General features: G+C 43.3%; 1 pseudogene across 1 annotated transcript in view; it reads left to right on the forward strand.

Moving 5' to 3' along the window:
• The first annotated feature begins 2,557 nt into the window (after window positions 1-2,557).
• The window catches only part of LOC143544308 (G-type lectin S-receptor-like serine/threonine-protein kinase At4g27290), a 42,495-nt pseudogene continuing 32,999 nt past the window's right edge, over window positions 2,558-12,053 (forward strand). The window contains exons 1-2 of the transcript XR_013137231.1: window positions 2,558-3,880; window positions 3,960-4,097. The product of XR_013137231.1 is annotated as a G-type lectin S-receptor-like serine/threonine-protein kinase At4g27290 (transcript). The remainder of the gene's footprint in view (window positions 3,881-3,959; window positions 4,098-12,053) is intronic.

The raw sequence follows: 12,053 nt of genomic DNA on the forward strand, positions 1-12,053 counted from the left end.
TACTGTTCAAACATCACACAATTACTAGAAACTATTACGAGCACATAAAACCCTAACTTTCAGATCGAGAAACTAGCTTCATAATCTGAAATTAAATGTCTGTGGCTTTATTCAACTCATCTCGAAATCAATAATCAATTTATCAACAGCCTTTACCGATTTGAAAAAAAGAATCACATGAGCCGTTTTGCCCCAAAACAAGCCAAACACTGTTACATCAGATCTGGACCGATTTGACCAAATAAACATGAAATTAATGTTGAATCTCCGAACGAGTAATCAACCCAAACATCAATCCACATAAATTTTACCCAAATCATCAAATAATTTCAAAACCCTAAAAAAATTATTTCAACGGACTTCATAGTTTAACGTCCATGGTGGATTCAAGAGCAAAATGAATACAATTCAGCTGTTAGTATGAAAGATTCGGCAACCCGCTCGCAATTGAAAAGAACCGAACGTCGGTACGGAAGCGTGAATATCGGTATAAACGAGCTCGGAACTAGCTAGGAACGAATTGTTCATTCACTCTTGAAAGATAATAACTGACGGATGAATGATATTGAGAGAGAGAGCTTGATTCGATTACAAAAATCAATAAAACCGGATTAACACATATATGTAATCGGCATGATTCTCAGTCCCACTAGTTTTTTTTGCTAACAACAAAGTTTTAAGCAAATATTTAGATCCTTTTGAAATCCATAATTAGAGTTATCAAATTGAGCTTAGATCTTTGTTTCTGATTTGATTATTAGATAAAATTCAGAGATCAATAGCTCTGATACCAATTGTTAGGATTCTAGATCTCAATCTAAGCTAGTGAACACAATTCACAACCAATGAAACAGTAAACAACTGATCTAATTCTTTGAATGAATTAACATCACTTTAATTGAAATCATATTTGAACTATAAATTCAACTAATGTATGAACTTACACAAATTAAGCAACGGAATTCTTTGAAGCTAATTAATAGGTTTCATATGGAAGAATAATTATTTATTAACTATAATCGAATTATTACAATCTATTGCTCCCCCTCAAGCTTAGCTCATCCTTCACTTAGTACGTAAGCACACTGATCAGGTGAGTACTGTGACTTGAAAAGTGTTAATGAAGAAGAGACTCTCATCTTAATTATATACAAGTGATAAACTGTTGATGAGCTAAAAGGTGAAAGCGATATTTAACTAAATAGTTACAAACTACTGATGAATAAATTACAACCAACTAACAAAAAGAGAATCATATTCTAACTACTGATACTTGCTAAACAACTGCTGTTTGATCCATTAGTTGTTAGACTTCAGTTGTTTTGATCTCCACTTGGTAAATCAGCTGTTGTGTCTTCAGTTGTTTTTTATCAACAGTTTGTAAGATCAGCTATTTAGAACAATAGTTTGTCAAAACTTCATAATGGAGAACAACTGATGTTTGGGTCATCACTTGTTTGGTATTTGGTTATCAACTCTTTACAAGCTTCAACAGAAGATATGACAAATTACTCATAAAAGACTAAAAATTAAAGATATGAGTATAAGCATGTAGTGAAAGATGCTAATGTTTGCCATATTAATGAAACAACTCAATGACTAATTAGGGATGTTTTGTATCCACTAGCTGTTATGCTTGCTTTAAAAGATGATATGGTTTGGTAACAGGACTTTAACACCGTGCTGGGGGCGTTGAGGCCCGGACAGTAAGCAAGGAAACAATAACGTGGTAATGGGGCTTTAACAAGGTAATTATGAGGGGCAAATGCTGTAACAAAGAAATTGTGAGGCTCTAACGTGGTAAAGGGGTTTTAAACCACAACGCGACGTTAAAGAGATATGTTAATTAATGCCCCACTGCCTGCGTGACAGTAACGTGGTTCTTTAACTTGACATTTAAAACCCACCACTAACAAGTAGACTAAGAGCATGTTTGGGATTGAATTTGGAAAATGCTTATTGGCTTTAGTGGTGTTTTTAAAAAGCCAATAAGTTAAAATGTGTTTGGCAAACACAAAAATATTTTTTATTTAGTTTTTTGAAAAAGTTAAAAAACAGTTTTCAAAAAGTCTCAATTCCTGACTTTTTCAAAATGATTTTTTGAAAAAACCAATAAAAGTATAAAACAATAAGCATTTTTCAAACTTAATCCCAATCATGCTCTAAGATTGGGCTTGCTAGTTTGAAAAGCAAACGTTTATGAAGTTTTGCCCGTTATAAAACTTGTAAGTTATTGTTTTAAATAAATTTCAAATTTTGTAAGCACAACTTCTAAATCTAATTTTTTTATCCATGGCAACGTTTGAATTCTCGCTATTTTAGAGAGAGAGCTTATCTAGGTTATTTAATATTATGTAGAGTGATTGATGGCATGAACGTCTGAACATGACTTTTGTTTACAACCGCGTAAATTGTGTTGACAGAAGAAAACATGTAATTATTTTGTCTAAAAATTTCTATGGTGACAATGAAAGTCAAGAGAAAAAAAAAATCATTTTCCATTTGAAAAGAAAGAAAATAATTTCGTAACGATACTATACAGACATTTATTTTCAAAAGGGGAGTTTTGTGTTTAATTACATGAGTGACTAACAATCCAACACCAATATGATCTTTGGCTTGCTTGTGCTTTACTCATCAATAACTTGTATCTATGCTGCAGACACCATAAATGCAAACCAAACCCTTAGATATAATGAAACCATTGTTTCCGCTCAAGAAACCTTCGAATTTGGTTTCTTTAGCCCCGGTAACTCCACCAACCATTATGTCGGAATTTGGTACAAAAGAATATCCAAACGAACGTACGTATGGGTAGCCAATAGGAACACACCACTCAATGATACATCTGTAGAGCTGACTCTCACCCTACAGGGAGTTCTAGTTATCCGGGATGCTACCATGGGCAACGTCCTATGGTCGTCAGCTAACGCGTCAAACACGTTAGTGAGGAATCCGATTGGTCAGCTTCTAGATATAGGCAACTTTATAATATACAACAAAGGTGAAGACATCAATCAAGAAGATCCCATATGGCAAAGTTTCGACTTTCTGACTGACACTTTACTTCCTGGAATGAAGCACGGATGGAATTTGGTTACCGGAACTGAAAGATACTACACGTCATGGAAATCGGGCGATGATCCGGCTTCAGGTGAGTTTTCTCTTTGGGTTGATACCAGAGGTTACCCTCAGGTGATCCTAAGGGATGGAGAGGAAATAAGATTCCGTGCGGGTCCATGGAATGGACTCAGGTTTAGCGGAGATCCTGATTTGAGACCAAACACAATTAACAACTTCACCTTTGTTGTTAATGAGAAAGAAGTTTACTACCAATATAATCTTAAAAATAACACGGTTTTTACTAGGCTGGTGTTACAACCAAGTGGTAGTATGCAGCGCTTGATATTGGTTGACAGCATACAAGATTGGAACCTTTATTTGGCTCCAGAAAGTGATCATTGTGATCAGTATGCGGTGTGCAAGGCATTTGGGAGCTGCAACATTGACAACTCCCCTGTTTGTGAATGCTTGAAGGGGTTTGAGCCCACTTCGCCTGAGCAGTGGAGAATTGCTGATTGGTCACACGGGTGTCGACGTACTATTCCTTTGGATTGCGGACGTGGTGAAGGGTTCGACAAGTATATCAATATGAAGTTACCAGACACTAGGGAGTCCTGGTATAACCAGACCATAACCATGACCATTGTAGAATGTGAGAAGATGTGTAAAAGCAATTGTTCGTGCACGGCTTACACAAATTCGAATGTTTCAGGGAGTGGGAGCGGTTGCTTGCTTTGGTTCGGTGACCTAATAGATATCAGGACGTTAGCTGAAACAGGGGACACTATATATATACGAATGCCACCTTCAGAGCTAGGTATATCTCTCCAACTGTTTTATTTTCATTACTAAGTTCAAAATTGTCTAAATGTGAAATGAACTTTATGTTTTGACAGACTCAACACAGAACAAGAGAAGCGCAAATACATGGAGAAGAGTACGAGTTATTGTCCCCATAGCATTTGTTGTTTTGGTCATACTAGTCTTGATATGCTTATTTATTCGTTATAATAGGAAGAAGCAACATCGACAAGGTACAAAGTTTGACTACTGATTGTTTGTCTACATATATGCATATTTTAGGGAATCTTAAAATAGCCTTTTTTTTAGAGAGGATTCTCAAAATAGTCATTTTTTCCTTAAAATCTTTTACAATTTGGACTGGCCAGACGCTTTGGGAAAAGAGAATAATAAAGAGGGACCAGGCCAAATTTTGAAAGAAAGTCAGGTAGGAGACGAGATTTGGAAAAATAGTGAAGGTAAAGTCCAAATTATATTGTAATTTTGGAGTAAAAGTTCAAATTTTTTCAAATCTTTTTTATTCAAAAACCGTTTTGAAAGACTGTTTTATTATGTTTCCTACCTTTCCCGTCCATATTTTCAAATTCTTGAAAAAAAATATTTTGAAATCTCGTCTTGAGAGACGAGATTCTACCACCATCACCACCACCCACCTTTCGCCTTCTACCACCACCACTACCGCCACCACCCACCCACCACCACCACCATCACCCACCGTTTGCCACCACCACCATCCACCCCCACCACCCACCCACCGTCCACCACCACCATCCGTCACCACCCACCACCATCGTCCGCCACCACCACCGTCTTCTCCATCATCTTCATCTTCATATTCATCTTCATCATCATCATCATCTTTTTCATCTTCATCTTCACCTTCATCTTTACCGTCAGGTGGTAGACGGTGGTGGTGGAGGACGGTGGGTGGTGGTTGAAGAGGTATGTACCCGCCTCAACACCGAGCAAGGCGGGTCAACCCACAAGATATAGACAAGAGGATTGAAATCAAGACATTATGAAGGCACAAAGCCAAAACCTATGCGCATGACGCATATCACATATGCTCACGCATATCACATATGCTCATGCATCACATGCTCAGGCATCATATGCCCAGGCACCACACATGCTCAGGCATCATATGCCCAGGCATCACAGATGCCCAGGCATCACATATGCTCACGCATCACATATGCTCACGCATATCACATATGCGCGTGGCGCATCAGCGCGCGGCGCATATCACATGCTCGTGCATATCACATCTGCGCATGAAACATCTGCGCGTGAGAATAAAGAGAAGACCTCGCGCATCCTCAGGATTGGCGCATATCACACATGCACATAATCAACCTCGTCCTTATCCAAATCAGGATTAGGGCAACCTTGATTGTGCACGTCAGACAACCTTCCAGAAGGTATCTTTTTAAGGAATAAGAATATGCTGATGTTGACAGCCACCAATGAAAGGTGGACAACTCAGCAAAGCCTATGTGCCACCACGTGGTTATAACCAATGAAAAAGCACCAGGTGTCCCAAAGGACACGTGGCGCAAAGCTACTGGAAGAGGCCAACAAAGCCCTAATTGGGTCTGAGCCCAATCATTGGAAACCCTAGCACTATAAATACAGCATCAACTCCACAAGGAGAACGGATCATATCATACTCAGAGGATCCAATATCATCTGATAACATACAATTACAGAGTATTCAGCTATTAAGCAATACACTCCAAATTCCTTACTCTCACATATTATTATCTTCTCCCACAAATACTTATTCTCACACCGGAGGGTTACCCCAAAGAGGACCCCTCTGTCCCTTTCTGAGGGGTAAGTTTACGGTGCTGTTCATTTTGTAGGTGGAAGAACCCAGATCCAAGAGAAACCATCGGTGAAATAGCATAATCACACCCGAGGAAAGTAGATCGTCTACCAGTGAGCCGATCCACGTTTCTTCATTGGCGCCATCCACTGTTACAACGGCAACAAGATCTCATCAGATCTCTAAACAAAAAACCAAATTTTCACCATGGTTTCTGGCGTTCGTAACGTTGATCAAGTTCTGGAGGATATTGAACGTGAGGATGTTAATGAGGGACAACAGTTTCTGAGGGCGCCGCGTGATTCTACGCGCGCCACCAGTAACCGTCCTTTCATCACAACTCCTCATGGCCAGACTGAAACTCCTCCAGACGATCTTACGTTACAAAATCTTGCCGGCGCGAAACAAAAAGGACCAATGGGTCCAGAAGATGAAACTAATGACCCCAAAGAATGGCTCATAAACGAGCAACGGCGCCTAATGGACAAGTACAATGAGCTGGTCAAACACAAAGCACAAAAGCAAGCGTTTTATAAGCAAACTGTTCATGGAACAAAAAGGGCGCGCGCGCCGGAAGAAGGACATTCTGTTCACACTGCACACACTGAGTTCAGTGATGAAGAAGTGCACAGCATGAGGAAGACGCAAGATACTCATGCAGGAGGCTCACAGCTCCGCGCGCACGTGAACATGGCGCCTGGAGCCAGAGCCGATCTGGATCTGCAAATACCGTACAGCCCACCAGTTAGAGGGCAAGTGGACGTAACCACACCGTACAGACCAGCCATCTTGGTGAAACATTCAAAGTTCACTGAGCGCATCGCGAAGGCTCCCATCCAGCACAAAACCAAGATGCCAAGTGGTTTGGGCAAGTATGACGGCACAACAGATCCAGACGATTTCTTGCAAGGTTTTTACAACACGGGAAACCTAGAGAGCTGGACGATGCCAACATGGTGTCACATGTTTGCTCGCTGCCTCACGGGCGCGGCGCGTGTCTGGTTCGAGAGCTTGCCGACTGGGCAAATCGATGGGTTCGAGGAACTATTGGAAAAGTTCCAAGCCCACTTCGTACAGCAGCGCAGACACACGCGCGACCCTGATGACATCATGCACTGCGTGCGCAGGAATGATGAAACGATTGAAGACTACATAACACGTTTCAATCAGGAGTCTCTGGCAATCGGAGGTATAACTGAGCAACTCCTGCGCGTGGCCTTTATACAAGGCGCGCGCAGTGATCAACTCCGCCGAGTTCTCGTAAGCAGAGATGGCATGCCCACCACTTGGGCCAAACTAATGGAAGCATCGCGAGTCTTCGCGAGAAATGAAAAACAAATTGCCCAAGATAGGGCAAGAGAAAGAGCGCATCAAGCTGAGTCACCGCGCAGCAACGAAAAAAGGGGCAAACAGAACTCTGTATGGTCCAGGTTGCAATCAACCAGTTTTTCTTCCGCAGAAAAGCAGGCGCAACCAAGCTCACCCCAGCCCCAAAAAGACGTTCGTAGTCGCGTGGAGGGTGACAAGAGGGAGGGCGGCAGAGATCCTAGCAGACCTCTGCCAAGAATATGGACTCCCCTCACTAAAACGCCTTCACAGGTGTTAAGCACTGAGAATGTCCAATTCAAAAGCCCCAAGCCACTACACTACAAGGGACCATCAGACAGTGGCAAGTACTGTGAATTTCACAAATCCACAGGGCACAACACTGATGCATGCCACCACTTGAAGGATGCAATTGAAAAAGATGTGAAATCAGGCAAACTGGCTCACCTGGTAAAAAACTCAAGACCAGAAAATGAACAATCAGGAGCCTCAGCCAGCAAAAAGTACAAAAGAATCTGTGTAGCCGAGGGAGGAAGGCAAGGGCAAATATCAAGAAAGAGAAGCGCGCAAATCCAAGGAGATTGGCGCGAGCAACAAGTCATCTTCCCAAGAATCAGGGGAGGCCCTTCCATCAGCAGTCCTCTTGTCATCACTACACACATTGCTCATTATGAAGTGTCAAAAGTCCTGGTGGACACTGGCAGCGAATCAGACATCATGTATGAGCAATGTTTCAGGAAACTGGATCCGGCAGACCAGGCAAGGCTTGAAATTGTGAATGCACCGATCTCGGGTGTTTCAAATGAAATCATTCATCCCCTAGGTCAAATACAATTTGAACTAACCATGGGGGATGAGAAACATAAGCGAGCCGAAGTTGTTAACTTCCTGGTCTTGCCCACCACTTCCTGCCACAATATGATCTTGGGTAGGGAAACGATTGCCCAATTCAACGCCATACCGTCGCCAGCGCACGGCGCGTTGGGGTTCCCAACACCAACAGGTGTAACTTTTGTATACCGGGATCATTTGTGTGCAGTGACAAGTACTCCGCGGGAGGGGAGAATGAAGCTTCCAATGGCAGACAACGCGCCAGAGGAATGGATTCTCAACCCAAAATTCCCGGAGCAGAAAATCACAATTGGCGCAACGATATCAGACGACACGAGGTTGAGAATGAAAAGGTTGCTCACAGCATATATGTCGGTCTTCGCGTGGCAACACTCTGATATGACTGGGGTTCCGCGAGACCTGGCGCAACATTCTCTCAACACGTTCAAGTCTGTAGAGCCAATTGCTCAAAAGAAGAGAGTCATGGGGGATGAGAAGGCGAGGGCCATGAATGAGCAAGTTGAGGATCTATTGCGCGCAAACATCATCCGCCCGATACGATACCAGACATGGGTAGCCAATCCTGTGATGGTAAAGAAAAGTAACGGGTCGTGGAGGATGTGCATTGACTTCAAAGACCTCAACAAAGCATGCCCAAAAGATTGTTACCCCCTCCCAAACATCGACGCAAAGGTGGACTCCGTGGCGCCATTCAAACTCAAATGTTTCCTGGATGCCTACAAGGGCTATCACCAGATTCAAATGGCACCACAAGACGAGGACAAGACCGCATTTAGAACCGACAAGGGTGTTTTTTGCTACACAAAAATGCCCTTTGGTTTGAAGAATGCGGGAGCCACCTACCAAAGACTTATGGATGCTGTTTTCAGCGAGCAGATTGGAAGAAACCTAGAAGTCTATGTGGATGATTTGGTGATCAAAAGCAGGGAGGAAAAGCAAATGCTCAAAGACATCGAAGAAACCCTTGGGCGCCTAAAGGAAGTTAACATGAAGCTCAATCCGAGCAAATGCACTTTCGGCGTACTAGAGGGAAAATTTCTAGGTGTAATGGTCACCAAGGATGGTTTCAAGGTGAACCCTGAGAAGGTGGAGGCCATCCTTGACATGCCCTCGCCATCCACCATGAAAGAAGTACAGAAGCTGAATGGTAGATTGGTCTCAATCAACAGGTTCCTAGCGAACCATGCAAGCAAATCTACCCCATTTGTCAACACATTGAGGAATTGCTTAAAGAAAAGCCAATTCAAATGGACTCCTGAGGCCGAGCAAGCTTTCAGGGAGATAAAAGAATGTTTGATAAATCTGCCCGCGCTCACAGCTCCACTTCCTGGTGAAACTTTGACATTATACCTATCAGCAGGAGAGCGCGCCATCGGCGCAGTATTATTGGTGGATCGCAAGGGAATCCAAACGCCAATATACTATGTGAGTCGGGTGCTGACAGATCCTGAGACGCGTTACTCCATCATGGAAAAGTTAGTTTTATCACTAACACACGCGTCGCGCAAGCTTCATAGATATTTCAATGGTCATCCCATTGAAGTTCTGACTGGTTACAACATCCAGCAAGTTTTGCGGCGCCCCGCGCTCTCGGGAAGGCTGACAAAGTGGGCGCTGGAATTAGGCGAGCATACGATCGCCTATAAACCCCGTCCAGCAATAAAGGGACAAGTCTTGGCTGATTTCATTGCCGAGGTCCCCGAAGGAAAAATTGAAGAGGCTCAGCGCGAGGTAGACCCTCCGCGAGCCAATGATGAAGAAAATGTGTGGAGATTGTTCACTGACGGAGCTTCAAACAACGAAGGGTCCGGCGCAGGCCTAAAACTGGTGGATACGGAGAATCATGAATATACTTACGCCATCAGGTTGGACTTCAAAAGCACCAACAATGAAGCTGAGTATGAAGCCCTGCTGGCTGGCCTGCGCATCGCGCACAAATTCGGAGTTAAAAAGCTGGAGGCCCATGTTGATTCATACTTCGTAGCAGCACAGGTCAACGGCCTTTATGATGCCAAGGAGAACACCATGCCTCTGTATCTAGAGCAGGCGAAAAAGCTCATTGAGCAATTTGACTGCTTCAGAATCATTCATATTCCGCGCAGTGAAAACAAATCTGCTGACGCGCTGAGCAAGATGGCATCAACCAGCTTCGATCACTTTGGCAAAGATGTCAGAGTAGAAGTAATGAGCAACCCGTCGGTGGGAGCGAAGTCTGTCCTTGTAACTCATACAACCCCTTCATCATGGATAACTCCAATAATGGAATTCTTGAAGGAGGGAAAAGTACCAGACGATCGCGCACAGGCGAGGAAGATAAGACACAGGACGCAGAATTATGAACTGCTTGATGGTACACTATATCGACGCTCTTATCTTGGACCGCTCATGAAATGCCTAGATGCTGAGGAAGCAAGCTATGTGATCAGAGAGATACACGAGGGAATCTGTGGAATACATGCTGGCCCGCGCATGGTGGTTACCAAGGCAATGAGCGTAGGATACTATTGGCCAGGCATGTACTTGGACGCTTTAAAAGAGATCCAAAAATGCAAAGCATGTCAGAGCTATGCGCCAAACACCATGCGGCCAAAGAACAACTTGATTCCGGTGACCTCCGCATGGCCTTTCCATAAATGGGCAATCGATATTGTGGGTCCCCTACCGCAAGCGCAAGGGCGAGTAAAATTTTTGGTAGTGGCAGTAGACTATTTTACAAAATGGGTTGAAGCCAAGCCACTAGCAAAAATCACAGCCGAAGCGATGAAGCAGTTTATCTGGAGCCACATCATATGCCGTTTTGGCTTGCCCATGGAAATTGTGAGCGATAATGGCAAACAATTCACTGACAAGAAGTTATCAAACTGGCTCAAGGAATTGCGCATCAACCAAATCTTCACTTCGGTATACCACCCTCAGGGGAATGGCCAAGTGGAGCGTGCGAATCAAAGTTTGTTAAATGGGCTGAAGAAAAGGTTGGAGGGAGAATCCTGTTGGTACATGTATGTCAGTAGTTCATAGTCTAGCATTTGTAATCGAGTCTGTAATGTAATTATGTTTTGTTTATGTTTGTTTTGTAATGCGCGAAGTTGTCAACAAGTTCGCTATGGCGAACTTGTTGAATCAGCGAAGTTATTGACAACTTCGCCTGTGGCGAAGTTGTCGTGTTTATATACTGTTTCAGACGAAACAGTTTAGCGAGTTGGTTTTAGGGTTTTCGTTTCAGTTTTCAGTAACCGAGTTACGTGTCATAGTCTGTAACGGTGACCTCGGGTCACGTGTTTGTTATCAATATAACGTGGTTGGTTTATTGCTTGTGTGTTCGATCTCTACATACTCTACACTCGTATCTACCTACGCAGGGATTCCGCACCTGCGTTGTTAGAGACATCCCGTGTACGATCCGTCCAGGAACCTACAATTGGTATCAGAGCCAATCGGCTCGATTGTGAGGTTCGGGATTTCACGCGGGTGTAGAAAACGTCTCGTTTGACCTATTCGCGGGACGTGTTTTTGTTGGGATTGAGTTTTGCTAGTGCTTGACAGTCATTTTCAAGCCTTTGCATTGATCGGGAGCTGCTGGATTGACGAAAACAGATCTGAACAAACTTCCCTGTTCATCGGGCGAAGTTACCGTTCATCGGGCGAAGTTACCATTCTTCAGGCGAAGTTGCCGTCGCTGGAATTAGGGTTTTTGGCGAAGATATAAGGATTAGCGAAGTTAACTACAACTTCGCTCACTTCATAAGTTCGCCTTAGCGAAGTTATCCGCAACTTCGCTTCAAACCCAAGTTCGCTCAACTCATAAGTTCGCCAGAGCTAAGCGAAGTTATTCTTAACTTCGCCCAAATCAAGCGAATTTAAGATCTCAGCGAAGTTCTCTTTCAGCGAAGTTAACCTTCAAGCGAAGTTATTCTTAACTTCGCCAACTGAGCTGTTTTAATATTTTTTTTTGTTTTTCCAGGTTTTTCAGGTTTTTGCAAGGATGTCGTCGATCAATATCTCCGACTTGGTCAAGATGGAAGTAGAAGCGGGGTCTGCCACTAAGGCCCCGAGGCTGATGAAGGGAACTGACTTCGTGGCATGGAAGGACAGATTCATCCAATACATCAAATACCAGGATGCCAAAATGTGGGTGTGCATCCAGGATGGATATATCCCTCCAACTGCGCAATACGAAGGTCGC

The sequence above is a fragment of the Bidens hawaiensis genome, unplaced genomic scaffold (genome assembly GCF_021521415.1).
Source record: "Bidens hawaiensis isolate Kalapana, Puna unplaced genomic scaffold, B.hawaiensis_p1.1 tig00013519_1, whole genome shotgun sequence".
Taxonomy (NCBI): Eukaryota; Viridiplantae; Streptophyta; class Magnoliopsida; order Asterales; family Asteraceae; genus Bidens; species Bidens hawaiensis.